General features: G+C 51.8%; 1 protein-coding gene across 1 annotated transcript in view; it reads right to left on the bottom strand.

Annotated features, from left to right (window-relative positions):
* The window catches only part of TPK1 (thiamin pyrophosphokinase 1), a gene marked incomplete at its 5' end in the record, with an annotated part of 397,071 nt that overhangs the window by 201,354 nt on the left and 175,462 nt on the right, over positions 1-20,255 (bottom strand). The gene's annotated exons all lie outside the window — the stretch shown is intronic.

Raw genomic sequence — 20,255 nt, 5'->3', positions numbered from 1 at the left:
TTTTGGGTGTTCCCTCCTCTGCCTGGGAGACCTGACTGTCATTGTCAACCTGAGCACACCATTTTCTAACACTGTCTCTCTGTGCCACCCCTCCAGGGGCTGGAGTGCGGCCAGCACAGGTTTTAGCACTGGAAAGGTGCCCTCAGGGTTACTGGTTGTCATTTGACCGCTTTCTCGGCTTCTTGCACAGCAAGACTGACTACAAAGAGACCCTTTTCCCAGGTGGAGGAACTCTAAAACTGTGTGAATAAAGCCCAGTGGGCTGAGTTGGACCCTGTGGTCCACGCTGCCGCCTGTGTATTGGTGCCCCATGAACTGCAAAGCCCTGCACAGTTTGCAGTGGATCCGTGAAGCACGCTGCACCCAAGGCCCAAAATACTCCTGCTCCAAAAACTATTTTCAAGGCCTCTTCCTGAATGGGGCTCCAATTCCAGCCAGCTCTTACAGGGCATACAGGGGGCAAGCTAGGAGGGAGAAGTCTGGAATATCTTCCCTCCAGCACAGCGGCAAGCCTAGGGCACCTTGCTAGTCCCTTCTATTTTCTGCTGTCTTGATTTGTTCTAAGGCAGGCGGGGTGCTGGGAGGAAGACACAATGCCCCCCCCCCTTCCCGCCACATGCTTAGAAACTTCCTCAGGAGAGGGAAGTTGTACCTTTTCTGCTGGAATCTGAGTCCCAGACTTTCTAGAGGAGGAATTATTTTTGCTTGGGTTTGATCTACTGCGCTAATATCAGGTCCTCCCAGAGCAAATACGAGTGGGCTCAAGGCTGGATCTGTCGCTGACCAACGCCGAGCCCATCAGTGATGCCAGAGGCCTGTATGTAAGGTAACATATGTAAGAGGGGAAAAATGAAAGCATCAGCTTTGTGCCACCGGAGAAGGGAGTGAGAAAGGAGTCCCTGGCTGTACTTTGGGGCATGGATCCCAATGTTCTAGGTCAGAAAATGACATCCTTTCCACCATACCATGCAATCTCCCTTGGATTTCAAAGTCTGTCCTACTTTCATGGGAGTCTCTTGGCACGATCTACCCAACCCAAGGCTCCAGATACACGTTTTTGCCTTTCCTCCAGGCTGTAGCTGCGGAGGTCACACACCCTCAAACTCCCCGAGAGTGAGTTGAGTGCCTCGTCCTCCACGCTGTGTGGCCTCATCCAATTTACATCTGGCACAGAAAGGGAACAACTCCGAGGGATGTTCTCTGTGACACAGGATTGGTTTGTGTCAGGGCCTGAGAGAAGAGTAAGGCCCCTGGCATTCCCCTTGGGAGCTCAGGGGCAGAGGACAGGTCAGGGACACCCAGCAGCTGTGCCCGCTGCATGGCCACCAAAGGCCGGGACAGCCCCTGTGCCTCCTGGGCACAGCGACTGCCTGGGGCCCAGCACCCCAAAGGCCTTCCTCTAAGGGTGCTGGGCGGGGCTGCAGCGGGCCAGGCTGTGCCTGGGGGCGGCCCCCCACAGACTGCCAGTGCAGATATGAGGGGGTGATATGAACGTGCATATTTAGCGTGAAACTGCAAAACCTCTCCTCAACGTTTTCACACTGACAGAAGATATACAGAATAAAGAGTAGCGAATTGTTACTCTTTACTCTTCATTTCTAGTGCACTGGGATTTGGTAAGAGACATTTAAACATCGTATTCCACGTCCAGCTGTGCTGCAGCTGTATCGAGTTTTGACTTTACTTAGCTCTAAGAACTGGAAAATAATCAATAATTTTTTACTATAGAGAACAAAAGATTGCAAGTTCCTACAGCACCCAAAGGCCTTCCTCTAAGGGGTGCTGGGGGGGGCTGCAGCGGGCCGGCCTGTGCACAGGGGGTGCCGCCCATCCCACCCCCCGTCGCCAGGAAACAGTGAAGTCACAATGCCCCGGGGCAGTACAGAAGGGGGTGTCCTGCCAGGCCCCTGCCAGAGCTGTCCCGGGGACAGCCCCAGGCACACGCAGGAGGACGAGCTCCTAGAGGAACTGGTGAAACTCCTCCAAGAGGGCTGAGGGAGAACAGGGCTCGGGCCTCTCCTGGGAGGCGTGACCAGCCGGTGGGAGGAGGGAGCCGGTCTTGCTCACCTGCTCAGGGAATAGCCGATCGCCAGCTCTGCGGCTGGGGTCAGGAAGGAATTTTCCCCCGGGGCGGATTGGCACTGGTCCCCGGGGGTTTTTTGCCTTCCTCTGCAGCACTGAGCAGGACCCCTTGCCAGGGCCCCTCCCGACCATCTGGGCTGGGTCACTGCCTGCTGCTGGTGCCCCACGAAGGTGGCCTCTCGTGCCCTGCAGCTGGGGAGAGGAGGGCTTTTTTTCCCCCACAGTGGGCTAGTAGTTGTGCCCCGGGGTTTTTTGCCTGCCTCTGTGGCACTGAGCGCGCTGGTCCCTTGCCAGGGCTCCTTTGGGTCATTTTGGCTCGGGGCCCGCTGCTCGGGCCCCACGAAGGTGCACTCGTGCCCCGCGTGCCGGGGGAGGAAGCTTTCTGGACCCCCGGGCGGGCCCCAAGGGAGGCCCCCCAGGACTGTCCTCTTTTCCTCGGTAGCACTGAGCACAGCCCCTTGACAGGGCTCGCTTTCCCCAGGGGATCTTGCTTGGGCAAAACAGCCCCTGCTTAGAAGGGCTCCCGGCTCGCTGCACCCACACGGGGCAGCCACAAGAGCACTTTACCTGCAGCACTGGCAGAGCCTGACAGGGAAAGGTAGCAAAGATCTCAGGCAAAGTAAGAGCAAAGCAAAGCACAGAAATGTAGAGACTTAAGACAGGTAAGTAGTGTAGCATTGTATGAGGTAACAGAAGATAAATTTAAAAAAAAAGAGAAAAGACAAGAGGAAAAGGCAAAAGGAAAAATGAAAGGAAGAATGCATAAGACACCCGTATTCTGAAGGGTAGGGGGATTGACGGGTTACACGATATATTGTGGGTCTGCTTTTGGTGCTTGTTGGGCCGTTTGTTGAAGGTTTTGTAGAGTGTTTGAAGTTTAGGGTGGTTACTGTTGGTAGTGTAGGTGTTTTGTCCATTCGGTTGGATTTTAGCGGGGTGGCGATTCATGGGGCGTAGGTATATTCTTGTTTAGAATGGCTTTTCATTCTCAGTAGGAGGCGATACATTCTGTGTGCGAATATATGAATAGTAGTATTGGCAGTAGGCTTGTTATGAAGGCTGCTTTGGTAGTGTGTATGATTGTGATTGGGATGGGTTTCAGTGTTTTTGATAGTAGTGGGAGTAGGAGTGGTGCGGTATGATTGGTGTGATTGGTATGAATGTATGGAATATTGCTTCGACTACTTTTACTGGGATTTGCACCAAGGTTGATGGCTCCTAAACCCAGTGGATTACTGTTATCCTTTAAAAGTAAGGGGACTGAGGTTTTAAGCTCAGAGGCGAGAGTTAGCAGTTCATGTTGGATTAATACTCCCCTTGGTAGGTAAGAAGAGTTTAACTTCTATTTTTAAAATCACAATCTAATGTTTTAGTTAAAACTATAAGCCTGTGAGTTCTGGAGATGAGTTCTGGTTTTAGAATGAGGAGTAATAGAAGGATGATATGGAAGGCTATCAGTAGGTGTTCTCCTGTGTTTGAGTTTTGAATGGAAGTAAGGCGTGTTTGTAGGGTACCTAGTTGGGTCATGAGTAATATGGATAGGGTGTATGCAGTGGTTAGTAGAGTTGCGTCGTGTATAGCACGTAGTGGAAACAGGCGACTACATAGTATGCGTTGTGTGTAGCACATACTGGAAGCAGGCGAGTAGATAGTGTGCGTCGCGTACAGTACGTAGTGGAAGCGGGCGACTACATAGTATAGCGTCGTGTACAGTACGTAGTGGAAGCGGGCGACTGCATCGCATGCGTCGTGTGTGGTACGTAGTGGAAGCGGGCGTCTACAAAGTATGCGTCGTGTATGTAGACGCCCGTTTCCACTGCGTACCACACACGACGCATGCGATGCAGTCGCCCGCTTCCACTACGTACTGTACACGACGCTATACTATGTAGTCGCCCGCTTCCCCTACGTACTATACACGACGCTTACTATAGTACGCAGTGGAAGCAGGAATCTACATAGTATGCTTCATGTATAGTACGTAGTGGAAGCGGGCGTCTACATAGCGTGCGTCATGTATAGTACGTAGTAGAAGCGGGCGGCTACATAGTAAGCGTCGTGTATAGTACGTAGTGGAAGTGGGCGTCTACATAGCATGCGTCCTGTATAGTACGTAGTAGAAGCGGGCGGCTACATAGTAAGCGTCGTGTATACTACGTAGTGGAAGTGGGAGACTAGATACTGTGCGTTGTGTATAGTACTTAATGGAAGTGGGCAGCTACATAGTATGCGTCATGTATAGTACGTAGTAGAAGCGGGCGGCTACATAGTAAGCATCATGTATAGTACGTAGTGGAAGCGGGCGTCTACACAGCATGCATCATGTATAGTACGAAGTAGAAGCGGGCGGCTACATAGTAAGCGTCGTGTATAGTACGTAGTGGAAGTGGGCGTCTACATAGCATGCGTCATGTATAGTACGTAGTAGAAGCGGGCGGCTACATAGTAAGCGTCCTGTATAGTACGTAGTGGAAGTGGGCGACTAGATAGTGTGCGTCGTGTATAGTCCTTAATGGAAACGGGCAGCTACATAGTATGCGTCGTGTGTAGTACGTAGTAGAATCGGGCGGCTACATAGTATGCGTCGTGTATAGTATGTAGTAGAAGCGGGTGTCTACATAGTATTCGTCTTGTATAGTACGTAGGGGAAGCGGGCGTCTACATAGTAAGCATCATGTATAGTACGTAGTGGAAGCGGGCGTCTATATAGTATCATCGTGTATAGTAAGTAGTGTAAGCGGGCGACTACATAGTAAGCGTCGTGTGTAGTACGTAGTGGATGTGGGCGACTACGCAGTGTGCGTCGTGTAGAGCGATGTGTAGTGAGTGCACAGTATGAGTTATGTAGAGCGATGTCTAGTGAAGAGTTTGCTGGGACGATTCCTGTGTAGACCTGCAATGGTAAATAGGAAGATGAAGCCTGGGGCTCAGAGTGTTGGTGGGTCGCATTTGATAGTCCCCCTGTGGAGTGCAGCACGGAGAAGGCACAAAGCACAAAGGCAAGTCAAGACGCCAGAAGGAAGGCAAGAGGCACAAGGCAAAATGCAAGGCCAGTAAGAAAGGCCAAAAGCAGAGCAAAAGGCAAGAAAGAGTGAAAAGTCACTGCAGCGGTCAAGAGGAAAGGCAAGACACGAAGAGACAAGGCAGGTGAAAAGGCAAAAGGAAGAAAGGCAGAAGGGGAAAGAAAAAGGGCAAAACCAAAAGGCCTGCCAACATTCAAAAGGCAGAGCAAAGCCAAAAAGCACAGCAAAAGGCAGAAAGACAGAACGCGCTGGTAAAAGGCAAAGCAAATGGAAGGAGTCAACGCAAAAGAAAGCGGCAAGGCAAAAGGCAAGATGCAAAAAGGCAAGGACCAAAGGAAGAGGCAAAAGGCAAGCGAGAAGGCATAGGAAAAGACAGTCAGGAGTGCAAGAGGAAGAGGCACGTCCAAAGGCGGAGCCAAAGAGAAAAGGGAAAGGAAAAAAGGAAGAGGCAAAAGGCAAAAGCAATGGCAAAGCAAGAGGCAATGGAAAAGGAAAAGGCCACGAGACGGTAAAAGGCAAGGGGCAAGGCAGCAAGGGGCAAGGCAAAACCCAAAAGGGAAAAGGGAAGAAGCCACGTAAAAGGAACAGCAAAATGGAAAAGACAAGACAAAAGGAAAAAGCCACGGCATGCAGAAGGAGAAAAGGCAAAAGGCAAGGAGAAAAGGGAAGATGCCGAGAAGCAAGGCAGAGGCAAAGGCAAGCCCAAAAGCAAGGAAGCAAGGCAGAAGGCAAAAGAAAAGGCAAGACACAAAAGGCCAGGCAAAACCCACAAAGCACGGCAAGAGGCAAAAAGACAGAAGGCATGGCAAAAGCCAAGGCAAAAGGAAGGAGCCAAGGCAAAATGTAAGTGGGTGGCAAGGCAAAAGGTAAGTGTCAGTCAGGAAGGAAAAGAGGCATAGTGAAAGGCAATAGGCAATGTAAGAGGCAAGAGGTAAGTTAACAGACGGCCAAGGGGAAAAGGGAAATATCAAGAAAAAAGGGAATGGCAAAAAGCAACAGCAACGGCCAAAGGCAAGAAACAGTGTAAGAGGAAATGCAAAAGGCAAAGAGCAAACTGGAAATGGAAAAACGGCAGGAAAAAGAGAACGCAAGAAGTAAGAGGCAAGGCGAGAGGCACCAGGCAAAAAAGAAGGCAAGGAGGAAAAGCCACGGCAAAAGGCAAGGCAAGGAAAAAGGGAAAAGCCTCAGCATCAAGAAGGCCAAGCCAATAATACAATAAAATACAATAATATACAATAAAATAAAATACAATGCACAATTGTCTTTGTGTTCTTCATGGTTTTTTGGAACTGGCTAACCCTTGGCATTCCAGGCAAATCAGGGTTTGATTTCTAGTGAGCAGAGGGAATAGAATAGTATACAATAGGCTGTAGCCGAGTAGAAAGGAATGGAATGGAACGGAACAGAACAGAACAGTTCAGCTGGAAGGGACCTACACCGCCCATCTAGTCCAGCTGCCTGACCACCAAGGCTGACCAAAGTTAAAGCACGGAGCTGCCAGTTAAGGGCATTGTGCAAATGCCTCTGAACACTGACAGGGCTGGGGCAGCGAGCAGCGCTCTAAGAAGCCTGTGCCAGGGTTTGGCTACCCCCTTGGCAAAGAGGTGTTTCCTCATGTAGCCTCTGATCCTGCTGCGAGGGGTCCCAGCTTGGAGCCATTCTCCAACTCCCTGGACCTGGGTCCCAAGGAGAAGAGATCAGCACCTGTCTCTCCGCTTCCCCTCCCCAGCCACACTGCTGACTCCTGTTGCACCGCATGTCAACCAGCACCCCCAGGCCCCTTGCTGCAGGGCTGCTGTCCGGCCACTCTCCCAGTGTGACTCCCTCCCACGTGTGGAAACTGGCCTTTGGTCTTGGGACAGTTTGGTGTCACTGATGGTTGCCCGATGCTCCAATCTATCCAGATCCCTCAGCAAAGCCTCTCATCCCTCGAGACAACACACACCACCGTCCAGTTCAGCACCATCAGCACTCTTACTAACCACGCATTCAACCCCTGCATCCAGATTCTGGATTCAGGTGCTGAACAGAACTGGCCTTAGAACTGAGCCTGGAAGAAAAGCACTGGTGACTGGTCAACAGACACGTGCAGCCTCATTCACTCCTACCTTAGAAGCCCTGCCCCTCAGCCAGCTCTTCACCCAGCACACCGTGTACCTGCTCATCTCAGCGCTGGAAAACGCCTGGGATGGACCAGGACCAAAAGCCTTAATAAAATCCAGAACTCTGTATTGCTCCAAACATCCAATTGCTGGGAACTGGAATGAGCCGTTTATCTCCAACAACCCATCATTCAAGGTAACAGAACCTCAGAGACAGGGTAACTCAGGCAGGACCTGAGCACCACACAGCCGCTCACTTTGAGGGGGTGAGGAAGGGGAAGGAAACCAAAGGCAAACATCACACGGTGGGGTAAGGATGGTTTACTGGGACAGCAGAGAGAGAGAAATAACAGCAACAGGACTGAGTAGCAAAATACACAAAACTGGGGATGCAGTTTCCAGCTGAACTGCAGAGCTCAGCTGTGCAGATTGTTCGAAAACACCATTTCCTGGGAAGCGGGACGAGTGGTTTGGCTCAAACAGCCTCTCCTGCAAGATAACAGAACCAGCAGAGGCTGGGTCATGTTTTGTGGGCTGGGTCTCGCCTCACAAGGGCCTTGATCCCGCCTCACAACCTGCAAGTATCTGCAGGTTGGACTAAGGCCTCCATCCTCCCAAAGCCATCTTCCCAGAGCCAGTAGACTCTTGGGCTCAAAGCAGCCGCTCTGACAAACTGGCCATTATGCTTCCGCATTCGATAAACCATCTGGACACTGTCCCTGCAAGGGCAGCCCCTCAGTCAGCAGCCACCCTGACTGAGAGACAGGATACTGTCCTTACCCCATAAGGAGCAGTGACAGGCAAGCGGGGCCCTATGGAGGCACAGCACCTTCTAGCTAAAATCCGGTGTGAGGCCACTGAACGGGGTCACTGCTCCATCAGCCCACTTGGGGGGTCAAATGACCCGTTGGTTGGGACCCCCATTCCCCAGCCACTCATTTCCAGAACGCTGTGCAACTCAACACTGAGCCTGCACAAGAGATGCTAGGCCTCCCTGAAGGGTGGGGACAGGGAGCATCAAAGATGGACATTCGGGACATCTGGTGTGCACCCTCCATCCAAGGACCACACCGTTAGGATGATCTACGCTGGATCCACGGGTAGTGACATCATCTTCCTTTTTCTCTTTGACTCTCTTCCTCAGACTCTCTCAACTTCTACCCTTGCTCTCGGCACAGAACCGTGACAGCATTTCCAGGTTTCCTAAGTTCTACTGACTGCAATCCGTTGCTCCCAATATATGGGAGGAGGGAGGGGGTTGTTCCTTTGCAAGCTTTATGGCCATACTGGCCTTTAAGTCAACCTGTGCTTTACTTGGACCTCCTGGGTAATTGTTACTCCTGAGTACCACGCAGAGGATCAGAAGCCAATCTTGCCAGGGTGGTGGTTAAAAGAGAATAGCTAAGAGAGGACTAACCTGGCCCTTGGGGCAGGTACCAAAGGTCAGCTCTACACTTACCCATCTGCAGGGTCGGGACAGACAGGTCTCAATCTTTGCCTTGCCTGCCTGGTGGCACGTGACAGCGTCCCAAAGCCAGACCGTCCCCAAACCACGCATCCTGGATGCCTCTGCCTTCTCCGTAACAGAAGTGTGTAAGAACCTGAAAAGATCTTGACTGCTTGGGAACAGCTAAAATCATCAGTGAGTTATCAGCACTGCTCCCATCCTGACTGCCAAACACAGCACCACACCAGCTGCTAGAAGGAAAAATTAACTCTGTCCGGGTGGAACCCACGACACTGATGTAGGAAGGAGGAGGTTCCTCATCTGGGGAAGCAGATGCTCCTCCTTGTATCAGAAGTATTTTGGGTGTTCCCTCCTCTGCCTGGGAGACCTGACTGTCATTGTCAACCTGAGCACACCATTTTCTAACACTGTCTCTCTGTGCCACCCCTCCAGGGGCTGGAGTGCGGCCAGCACAGGTTTTAGCACTGGAAAGGTGCCCTCAGGGTTACTGGTTGTCATTTTACCATTTTCTCGGCTTCTTGCACAGCAAGACTGACTACAAAGAGACCCTTTTCCCAGGTGGAGGAACTCTAAAACTGTGTGAATAAAGCCCAGTGGGCTGAGTTGGACCCTCTGGTCCACGCTGCCGCCTGTGTATTGGTGCCCCATGAACTGCAAAGCCCTGCACAGTTTGCAGTGGATCCGTGAAGCATGCTGCGCCCAAGGCCCAAAATACTCCTGCTCCAAAAACTATTTTCAAGGCCTCTTCCTGAATGGGGCTCCAATTCCAGCCAGCTCTTACAGGGCATACAGGGGGCAAGCTAGGAGGGAGAAGTCTGGAACATCTTCCCTCCAGCACAGCGGCAAGCCTAGGGCACCTTGCTAGTCCCTTCTATTTTCTGCTGTCTTGATTTGTTCTAAGGCAGGCGGGGTGCTGGGAGGAAGACACAATGCCCCCCCCCTTCCCGCCACATGCTTAGAAACTTCCTCAGGAGAGGGAAGTTGTACCTTTTCTGCTGGAATCTGAGTCCCAGACTTTCTAGAGGAGGAATTATTTTTGCTTGGGTTGGATCTACTGCGCTAATATCAGGTCCTCCCAGAGCAAATACGAGTGGGCTCAAGGCTGGATCTGTCGCTGACCAACGCCGAGCCCATCAGTGATGCCAGAGGCCTGTATGTAAGGTAACATATGTAAGAGGGGAAAAATGAAAGCATCAGCTTTGTGCCACCGGAGAAGGGAGTGAGAAAGGAGTCCCTGGCTGTACTTTGGGGCATGGATCCCAATGTTCTAGGTCAGAAAATGACATCCTTTCCACCATACCATGCAATCTCCCTTGGATTTCAAAGTCTGTCCTACTTTCATGGGAGTCTCTTGGCACGATCTACCCAACCCAAGGCTCCAGATACACGTTTTTGCCTTTCCTCCAGGCTGTAGCTGCGGAGGTCACACACCCTCAAACTCCCCGAGAGTGAGTTGAGTGCCTCGTCCTCCACGCTGTGTGGCCTCAGCCAATTTACATCTGGCACAGAAAGGGAACAACTCCAAGGGATATTCTCTGTGACACAGGATTGGTTTGTGTCAGGGCCTGAGAGAAGAGTAAGGCCCCTGGCATTCCCCTTGGGAGCTCAGGGGCATAGGACAGGTCAGGGACACCCAGCAGCTGTGCCCGCTGCATGGCCACCAAAGGCCGGGACAGCCCCTGTGCCTCCTGGGCACAGCGACTGCCTGGGGCCCAGCACCCCAAAGGCCTTCCTCTAAGGGTGCTGGGCGGGGCTGCAGCGGGCCAGGCTGTGCCTGGGGGCGGCCCCCCACAGACTGCCAGTGCAGATATTAGGGGGTCATATGAACGTGCATATTTAGCGTGAAACTGCAAAACCTCTCCTCAACGTTTTCACACTGACAGAAGATACACAGAATAAAGAGTAGCGAATTGTTACTCTTTACTCTTCATTTCTAGTGCACTGGGATTTGGTAAGAGACATTTAAACATCGTATTCCACGTCCAGCTGTGCTGCAGCTGTATCGAGTTTTGACTTTACTTAGCTCTAAGAACTGGAAAATAATAATTTTTTACTATAAACAACAAAAGACTGCAAGTTCCTACAGCACCCAAAGGCCTTCCTCTAAGGGGTGCTGGGGGGGGCTGCAGCGGGCCGGCCTGTGCACAGGGGGTGCCGCCCATCCCACCCCCCCGTCGCCAGGAAACAGTGAAGTCACAATGCCCCGGGGCAGTACAGAAGGGGGTGTCCTGCCAGGCCCCTGCCAGAGCTGTCCCGGGGACAGCCCCAGGCACACGCAGGAGGACGAGCTCCTAGAGGAACTGGTGAAACTCCTCCAAGAGGGCTGAGGGAGAACAGGGCTCGGGCCTCTCCTGGGAGGCGTGACCAGCCGGTGGGAGGAGGGAGCCGGTCTTGCTCACCTGCTCAGGGAATAGCCGATCGCCAGCTCTGCGGCTGGGGTCAGGAAGGAATTTTCCCCCGGGGCGGATTGGCACTGGTCCCCGGGGGTTTTTTGCCTTCCTCTGCAGCACTGAGCAGGACCCCTTGCCAGGGCCCCTCCCGACCATCTGGGCTGGGTCACTGCCTGCTGCTGGTGCCCCACGAAGGTGGCCTCTCGTGCCCTGCAGCTGGGGAGAGGAGGGCTTTTTTTCCCCCACGGTGGGCTAGTAGCTGTGCCCCGGGGTTTTTTGCCTGCCTCTGTGGCACTGAGCGCGCTGGTCCCTTGCCAGGGCTCCTTAGGGCCGTTTTGGCTTGGGGCCCGCTGCTCGGGCCCCACGAAGGTGCACTCGTGCCCCGCGTGCCGGGGGAGGAAGCTTTCTGGACCCCCGGGCGGGCCCCAAGGGAGGCCCCCCAGGACTGTCCTCTTTTCCTCGGTAGCACTGAGCACAGCCCCTTGACAGGGCTCGCTTTCCCCAGGGGATCTTGCTTGGGCAAAACAGCCCCTGCTTAGAAGGGCTCCCGGCTCGCTGCACCCACACGGGGCAGCCACAAGAGCACTTTACCTGCAGCACTGGCAGAGCCTGACAGGGAAAGGTAGCAAAGATCTCAGGCAAAGTAAGAGCAAAGCAAAGCATAGAAATGTAGAGACTTAAGACAAGGAAGTAGTGTAGCATTGTATGAGGTAACAGAAGATAAATTTAAAAAAAAAAAGGAGAAAAGACAAGAGGAAAAGGCAAAAGGAAAAATGAAAGGAAGAATGCATAAGACACCCGTATTCTGAAGGGTAGGGGGATTGACGGGTTACACGATATATTGTGGGCCTGCTTTTGGTGCTTGTTGGGCCGTTTGTTGAAGGTTTTGTAGAGTGTTTGAAGTTTGGGGTGGTTACTGTTGATAGTGTAGGTGTTTTGTCCATTCGGTTGGATTTTAGCGGGGTGGCGATGTTGTATTCATGGGGCGTAGGTATATTCTTGTTTAGAATGGCTTTTCATTCTCAGTAGGAGGCGATACATTCTGCGTGTGAATATATGAATAGTAGTATTGGCAGTAGGCTTGTTATGAAGGCTGCTTTGGTAGTGTGTATGATTGTGATTGGGATGGGTTTCAGTGTTTTTGATAGTAGTGGGAGTAGGAGTGGTGCGGTATGATTGGTGTGATTGGTATGAATGTATGGAATATTGCTTCGACTACTTTTACTGGGATTTGCACCAAGGTTGATGGCTCCTAAACCCAGTGGATTACTGTTATCCTTTAAAAGTAAGGGGACTGAGGTTTTAAGCTCAGAGGCGAGAGTTAGCAGTTCATGTTGGATTAATACTCCCCTTGGTAGGTAAGAAGAGTTTAACTTCTATTTTTAAAATCACAATCTAATGTTTTAGTTAAAACTATAAGTGCCTGTGAGTTCTGGAGATGAGTTCTGGTTTTAGAATGAGGAGTAATAGAAGGATGATATGGAAGGCTATCAGTAGGTGTTCTCCTGTGTTTGAGTTTTGAATGGAAGTAAGGCGTGTTTGTAGGGTACCTAGTTGGGTCATGAGTAATATGGATAGGGTGTATGCAGTGGTTAGTAGAGTTGTGTTGTGTATAGCACGTAGTGGAAACAGGCGACTACATAGTATGCGTTGTGTGTAGCACATACTGGAAGCAGGCGAGTAGATAGTGTGTGTCGCGTACAGTACGTAGTGGAAGCGGGCGACTACATAGTATAGCGTCGTGTACAGTACGTAGTGGAAGCGGGCGTCTACAAAGTATGCGTCGTGTATGTAGACGCCCGTTTCCACTGCGTACCACACACGACGCATGCGATGCAGTCGCCCGCTTCCACTACGTACTGTACACGACGCTATACTATGTAGTCGCCCGCTTCCCCTACGTACTATACACGACGCTTACTATAGTATGCAGTGGAAGCAGGAATCTACATAGTATGCGTCATGTGTAGTACGTAGCGGAAGCGGGCGGCTACATAGTATGCGTCATGTGTAGTACGTAGTGGAAGCGGGCGGCTACATAGTATGCGCTGTGTGTAGTACATAGTGGAAGCGGGCCAGTAGATAGTGTGCGTCGTGTATAGTATGTAGTGGAAGCGGGCGTCTACATAGCATGTTTCATGTATAGCACATAGTGGAAGCAGACGGCTACATAGTAAGCATCGTGTATAGTACGTAGTAGAATCGGGCGGCTACATAATATGCGTCGTGTCTAGTAAGTAGTAGAAGCTGGCGAGTAGATAGTGTGCGTCATGTATAGTACACAGCGGAAGCGGGCATCTACATAGTATTCGCCTTGCATAGTATGTATGGGAAGTGGGTGACTACATAGTATGCGTCGTGTATAGTATGTAGTAGAAGCGGGCGTCTACATAGTATTCGTCGTGTATAGTACGTAGGGGAAGCGGGCAGCTACATAGTATGCGTCATGTGTAGTACGTAGTGGAAGTGGGCGTCTACATAGTGTGCGTCGTGTATAGTACGTAATGGAAGCGGGCAGCTACATAGTATGCGTCGTGTGTAGTACGTAGTAGAATCGGGTGGCTACATAGTATGCGTCGTGTATAGTATGTAGTAGAAGCGGGCGTCTACATAGTATTCGTCTTGTATAGTACGTAGGGGAAGCGGGCGTCTACATAGTAAGCATCATGTATAGTACGTAGTGGAAGCGGGCGTCTATATAGTATCATCGTGTATAGTAAGTAGCGTAAGCGGGCGACTACATAGTAAGCGTCATGTATAGTACGTAGTGGATGTGGGCGACTACACAGTGTCCGTCGTGTAGAGCGATGTGTAGTGAGTGCACAGTATGAGTTATGTAGAGCGATGTCTAGTGAAGAGTTTGCTGGGACGATTCCTGTGTAGACCTGCAATGGTAAATAGGAAGATGAAGCCTGGGGCTCAGAGTGTTGGTGGGTCGCATTTGATAGTCCCCCTGTGGAGTGCAGCACGGAGAAGGCACAAAGCACAAAGGCAAGTCAAGACGCCAGAAGGAAGGCAAGAGGCACAAGGCAAAATGCAAGGCCAGTAAGAAAGGCCAAAAGCAGAGCAAAAGGCAAGAAAGAGTGAAAAGTCACTGCAGCGGTCAAGAGGAAAGGCAAGACACGAAGAGACAAGGCAGGTGAAAAGGCAAAAGGAAGAAAGGCAGAAGGGGAAAGAAAAAGGGCAAAACCAAAAGGCCTGCCAACATTCAAAAGGCAGAGCAAAGCCAAAAAGCACAGCAAAAGGCAGAAAGACAGAACGCGCTGGTAAAAGGCAAAGCAAATGGAAGGAGTCAACGCAAAAGAAAGCGGCAAGGCAAAAGGCAAGATGCAAAAAGGCAAGGACCAAAGGAAGAGGCAAAAGGCAAGCGAGAAGGCATAGGAAAAGACAGTCAGGAGTGCAAGAGGAAGAGGCACGTCCAAAGGCGGAGCCAAAGAGAAAAGGGAAAGGAAAAAAGGAAGAGGCAAAAGGCAAAAGCAATGGCAAAGCAAGAGGCAATGGAAAAGGAAAAGGCCACGAGACGGTAAAAGGCAAGGGGCAAGGCAGCAAGGGGCAAGGCAAAACCCAAAAGGGAAAAGGGAAGAAGCCACGTAAAAGGAACAGCAAAATGGAAAAGACAAGACAAAAGGAAAAAGCCACGGCATGCAGAAGGAGAAAAGGCAAAAGGCAAGGAGAAAAGGGAAGATGCCGAGAAGCAAGGCAGAGGCAAAGGCAAGCCCAAAAGCAAGGAAGCAAGGCAGAAGGCAAAAGAAAAGGCAAGACACAAAAGGCCAGGCAAAACCCACAAAGCACGGCAAGAGGCAAAAAGACAGAAGGCATGGCAAAAGCCAAGGCAAAAGGAAGGAGCCAAGGCAAAATGTAAGTGGGTGGCAAGGCAAAAGGTAAGTGTCAGGAAGGAAAAGAGGCATAGTGAAAGGCAATAGGCAATGTAAGAGGCAAGAGGTAAGTTAACAGACGGCCAAGGGGAAAAGGGAAATATCAAGAAAAAAGGGAATGGCAAAAAGCAACAGCAACGGCCAAAGGCAAGAAACAGTGTAAGAGGAAATGCAAAAGGCAAAGAGCAAACTGGAAATGGAAAAACGGCAGGAAAAAGAGAACGCAAGAAGTAAGAGGCAAGGCGAGAGGCACCAGGCAAAAAAGAAGGCAAGGAGGAAAAGCCACGGCAAAAGGCAAGGCAAGGAAAAAGGGAAAAGCCTCAGCCTCAAGAAGGCCAAGCCAATAATACAATAAAATACAATAATATACAATAAAATAAAATACAATGCACAATTGTCTTTGTGTTCTTCATGGTTTTTTGGAACTGGCTAACCCTTGGCATTCCAGGCAAATCAGGGTTTGATTTCTAGTGAGCAGAGGGAATAGAATAGTATACAATAGGCTGTAGCCGAGTAGAAAGGAATGGAATGGAACGGAACAGAACAGAACAGTTCAGCTGGAAGGGACCTACACCGCCCATCTAGTCCAGCTGCCTGACCACCAAGGCTGACCAAAGTTAAAGCACGGAGCTGCCAGTTAAGGGCATTGTGCAAATGCCTCTGAACACTGACAGGGCTGGGGCAGCGAGCAGCGCTCTAAGAAGCCTGTGCCAGGGTTTGGCTACCCCCTTGGCAAAGAGGTGTTTCCTCATGTAGCCTCTGATCCTGCTGCGAGGGGTCCCAGCTTGGAGCCATTCTCCAACTCCCTGGACCTGGGTCCCAAGGAGAAGAGATCAGCACCTGTCTCTCCGCTTCCCCTCCCCAGCCACACTGCTGACTCCTGTTGCACCGCATGTCAACCAGCACCCCCAGGCCCCTTGCTGCAGGGCTGCTGTCCGGCCACTCTCCCAGTGTGACTCCCTCCCACGTGTGGAAACTGGCCTTTGGTCTTGGGACAGTTTGGTGTCACTGATGGTTGCCCGATGCTCCAATCTATCCAGATCCCTCAGCAAAGCCTCTCATCCCTCGAGACAACACACACCACCGTCCAGTTCAGCACCATCAGCACTCTTACTAACCACGCATTCAACCCCTGCATCCAGATTCTGGATTCAGGTGCTGAACAGAACTGGCCTTAGAACTGAGCCTGGAAGAAAAGCACTGGTGACTGGTCAACAGACACGTGCAGCCTCATTCACTCCTACCTTAGAAGCCCTGCCCCTCAGCCAGCTCTTCACCCAGCACACCGTGTACCTGCTCATCTCAGCGCTGGAAAACGCCTGGGATGGACCAGGACCAAAAGCCTTAATAAAATCCAGAACTCTGTATTGCTCCAAACATCCAATTGCTGGGAACTGGAATGAGCCGTTTATCTCCAACAACCCATCATTCAAGGTAACAGAACCTCAGAGACAGGGTAACTCAGGCAGGACCTGAGCACCACACAGCCGCTCACTTTGAGGGGGTGAGGAAGGGGAAGGAAACCAAAGGCAAACATCACACGGTGGGGTAAGGATGGTTTACTGGGACAGCAGAGAGAGAGAAATAACAGCAACAGGACTGAGTAGCAAAATACACAAAACTGGGGATGCAGTTTCCAGCTGAACTGCAGAGCTCAGCTGTGCAGATTGTTCGAAAACACCATTTCCTGGGAAGCGGGACGAGTGGTTTGGCTCAAACAGCCTCTCCTGCAAGATAACAGAACCAGCAGAGGCTGGGTCATGTTTTGTGGGCTGGGTCTCGCCTCACAAGGGCCTTGATCCCGCCTCACAACCTGCAAGTATCTGCGGGTTGGACTAAGGCCTCCATCCTCCCAAAGCCATCTTCCCAGAGCCAGTAGACTCTTGGGCTCAAAGCAGCCGCTCTGACAAACTGGCCATTATGCTTCCGCATTCGATAAACCATCTGGACACTGTCCCTGCAAGGGCAGCCCCTCAGTCAGCAGCCACCCTGACTGAGAGACAGGATACTGTCCTTACCCCATAAGGAGCAGTGACAGGCAAGCGGGGCCCTATGGAGGCACAGCACCTTCTAGCTAAAATCCGGTGTGAGGCCACTGAACGGGGTCACTGCTCCATCAGCCCACTTGGGGGGTCAAATGACCCGTTGGTTGGGACCCCCATTCCCCAGCCACTCATTTCCAGAACGCTGTGCAACTCAACACTGAGCCTGCACAAGAGATGCTAGGCCTCCCTGAAGGGTGGGGACAGGGAGCATCAAAGATGGACATTCGGGACATCTGGTGTGCACCCTCCATCCAAGGACCACACCGTTAGGATGATCTACGCTGGATCCACGGGTAGTGACATCATCTTCCTTTTTCTCTTTGACTCTCTTCCTCAGACTCTCTCAACTTCTACCCTTGCTCTCGGCACAGAACCGTGACAGCATTTCCAGGTTTCCTAAGTTCTACTGACTGCAATCCGTTGCTCCCAATATATGGGAGGAGGGAGGGGGTTGTTCCTTTGCAAGCTTTATGGCCATACTGGCCTTTAAGTCAACCTGTGCTTTACTTGGACCTCCTGGGTAATTGTTACTCCTGAGTACCACGCAGAGGATCAGAAGCCAATCTTGCCAGGGTGGTGGTTAAAAGAGCATAGCTAAGAGAGGACTAACCTGGCCCTTGGGGCAGGTACCAAAGGTCAGCTCTACACTTACCCATCTGCAGGGTCGGGACAGACAGGTCTCAATCTTTGCCTTGCCTGCCTGCTGGCACGTGACAGCGTCCCAAAGCCAGACCGTCCCCAAACCACGCATCCTGGATGCCTCTGCCTTCTCCGTAACAGAAGTGTGTAAGAACCTGAAAAGATCTTGACTGCTTGGGAACAGCTAAAATCATCAGTGAGTTATCAGCACTGCTCCCATCCTGACTGCCAAACACAGCACCACACCAGCTGCTAGAAGGAAAAATTAACTCTGTCCGGGTGGAACCCACGACACTGATGTAGGAAGGAGGAGGTTCCTCATCTGGGGAAGCAGATGCTCCTCCTTGTATCAGAAGTATTTTGGGTGTTCCCTCCTCTGCCTGGGAGACCTGACTGTCATTGTCAACCTGAGCACACCATTTTCTAACACTGTCTCTCTGTGCCACCCCTCCAGGGGCTGGAGTGCGGCCAGCACAGGTTTTAGCACTGGAAAGGTGCCCTCAGGGTTACTGGTTGTCATTTTACCATTTTCTCGGCTTCTTGCACAGCAAGACTGACTACAAAGAGACCCTTTTCCCAGTTGGAGGAACTCTAAAACTGTGTGAATAAAGCCCAGTGGGCTGAGTTGGACCCTCTGGTCCACGCTGCCGCCTGTGTATTGGTGCCCCATGAACTGCAAAGCCCTGCACAGTTTGCAGTGGATCCGTGAAGCACGCTGCGCCCAAGGCCCAAAATACTCCTGCTCCAAAAACTATTTTCAAGGCCTCTTCCTGAATGGGGCTCCAATTCCAGCCAGCTCTTACAGGGCATACAGGGGGCAAGCTAGGAGGGAGAAGTCTGGAACATCTTCCCTCCAGCACAGCGGCAAGCCTAGGGCACCTTGCTAGTCCCTTCCATTTTCTGCTGTCTTGATTTGTTCTAAGGCAGGCGGGGTGCTGGGAGGAAGACACAATGCCCCCCGCCTTCCCGCCACATGCTTAGAAACTTCCTCAGGAGAGGGAAGTTGTACCTTTTCTGCTGGAATCTGAGTCCCAGACTTTCTAGAGGAGGAATTATTTTTGCTTGGGTTTGATCTACTGCGCTAATATCAGGTCCTCCCAGAGCAAATACGAGTGGGCTCAAGGCTGGATCTGTCGCTGACCAACGCCGAGCCCATCAGTGATGCCAGAGGCCTGTATGTAAGGTAACATATGTAAGAGGGGAAAAATGAAAGCATCAGCTTTGTGCCACCGGAGAAGGGAGTGAGAAAGGAGTCCCTGGCTGTACTTTGGGGCATGGATCCCAATGTTCTAGGTCAGAAAATGACATCCTTTCCACCATACCATGCAATCTCCCTTGGATTTCAAAGTCTGTCCTACTTTCATGGGAGTCTCTTGGCACGATCTACCCAACCCAAGGCTCCAGATACACGTTTTTGCCTTTCCTCCAGGCTGTAGCTGCGGAGGTCACACACCCTCAAACTCCCCGAGAGTGAGTTGAGTGCCTCGTCCTCCACGCTGTGTGGCCTCAGCCAATTTACATCTGGCACAGAAAGGGAACAACTCCTAGGGATGTTCTCTGTGACACAGGATTGGTTTGTGTCAGGGCCTGAGAGAAGAGTAAGGCCCCTGGCATTCCCCTTGGGAGCTCAGGGGCAGAGGACAGTCAGGGACACCCAGCAGCTGTGCCCGCTGCATGGCCACCAAAGGCCGGGACAGCCCCTGTGCCTCCTGGGCACAGCGACTGCCTGGGGCCCAGCACCCCAAAGGCCTTCCTCTAAGGGTGCTGGGCGGGGCTGCAGCGGGCCAGGCTGTGCCTGGGGGCGGCCCCCCACAGACTGCCAGTGCAGATATTAGGGGGTCATATGAACGTGCATATTTAGCGTGAAACTGCAAAACCTCTCCTCAACGTTTTCACACTGACAGAAGATATACAGAATAAAGAGTAGCGAATTGTTACTCTTTACTCTTCATTTCTAGTGCACTGGGATTTGGTAAGAGACATTTAAACATCGTATTCCACGTCCAGCTGTGCTGCAGCTGTATCGAGTTTTGACTTTACTTAGCTCTAAGAACTGGAAAATAATCAATAATTTTTTACTATAAAGAACAAAAGACTGCAAGTTCCTACAGCACCCAAAGGCCTTCCTCTAAGGGGTGCTGGGGGGGGGCTGCAGCCTGTGCACAGGGGGTGCCGCCCATCCCACCCCCCCACCCCCCCCCACCCCCCCCCGTCGCCAGGAAACAGTGAAGTCACAATGCCCCGGGGCAGTGTAGAAGGGGGTGTCCTGCCAGGCCCCTGCCAGAGCTGTCCCGGGGACAGCCCCAGGCACACGCAGGAGGACGAGCTCCTAGAGGAGCTGGTGAAACTCCTCCAAGAGGGCTGAGGGAGAACCACACCCCGAAGGCCGTGGCCGCACTAAGGATATGCCTTCCTGAGGAGCGCTCCAGAGATCGCCATCCTCATCCCCCGCGCAGCCAGGGGCAGCAGCCGTAAGCAACCAGGGTGCAGCAATTCTGAAGGGGTCCCAGAGCTTTGGAGCCCATGCCGGCACCCTGCCAGGCGCGGGAAGCATCCTTGCCCCCAAGTTGATGGGGCCGGGGAGGAGATCAGGCTCCGGGCTGAGGGAGAACAGGGCTCGGGCCTCTCCTG

This window comes from Gallinula chloropus (genome assembly GCF_964237585.1).
Source record: "Gallinula chloropus genome assembly, chromosome: 2".
Classification (NCBI taxonomy): domain Eukaryota; kingdom Metazoa; phylum Chordata; class Aves; order Gruiformes; family Rallidae; genus Gallinula; species Gallinula chloropus.
The sequence above is the reverse complement of the archived record's forward strand: the minus strand, read 5'-3'. Positions and strand labels throughout refer to the sequence as shown.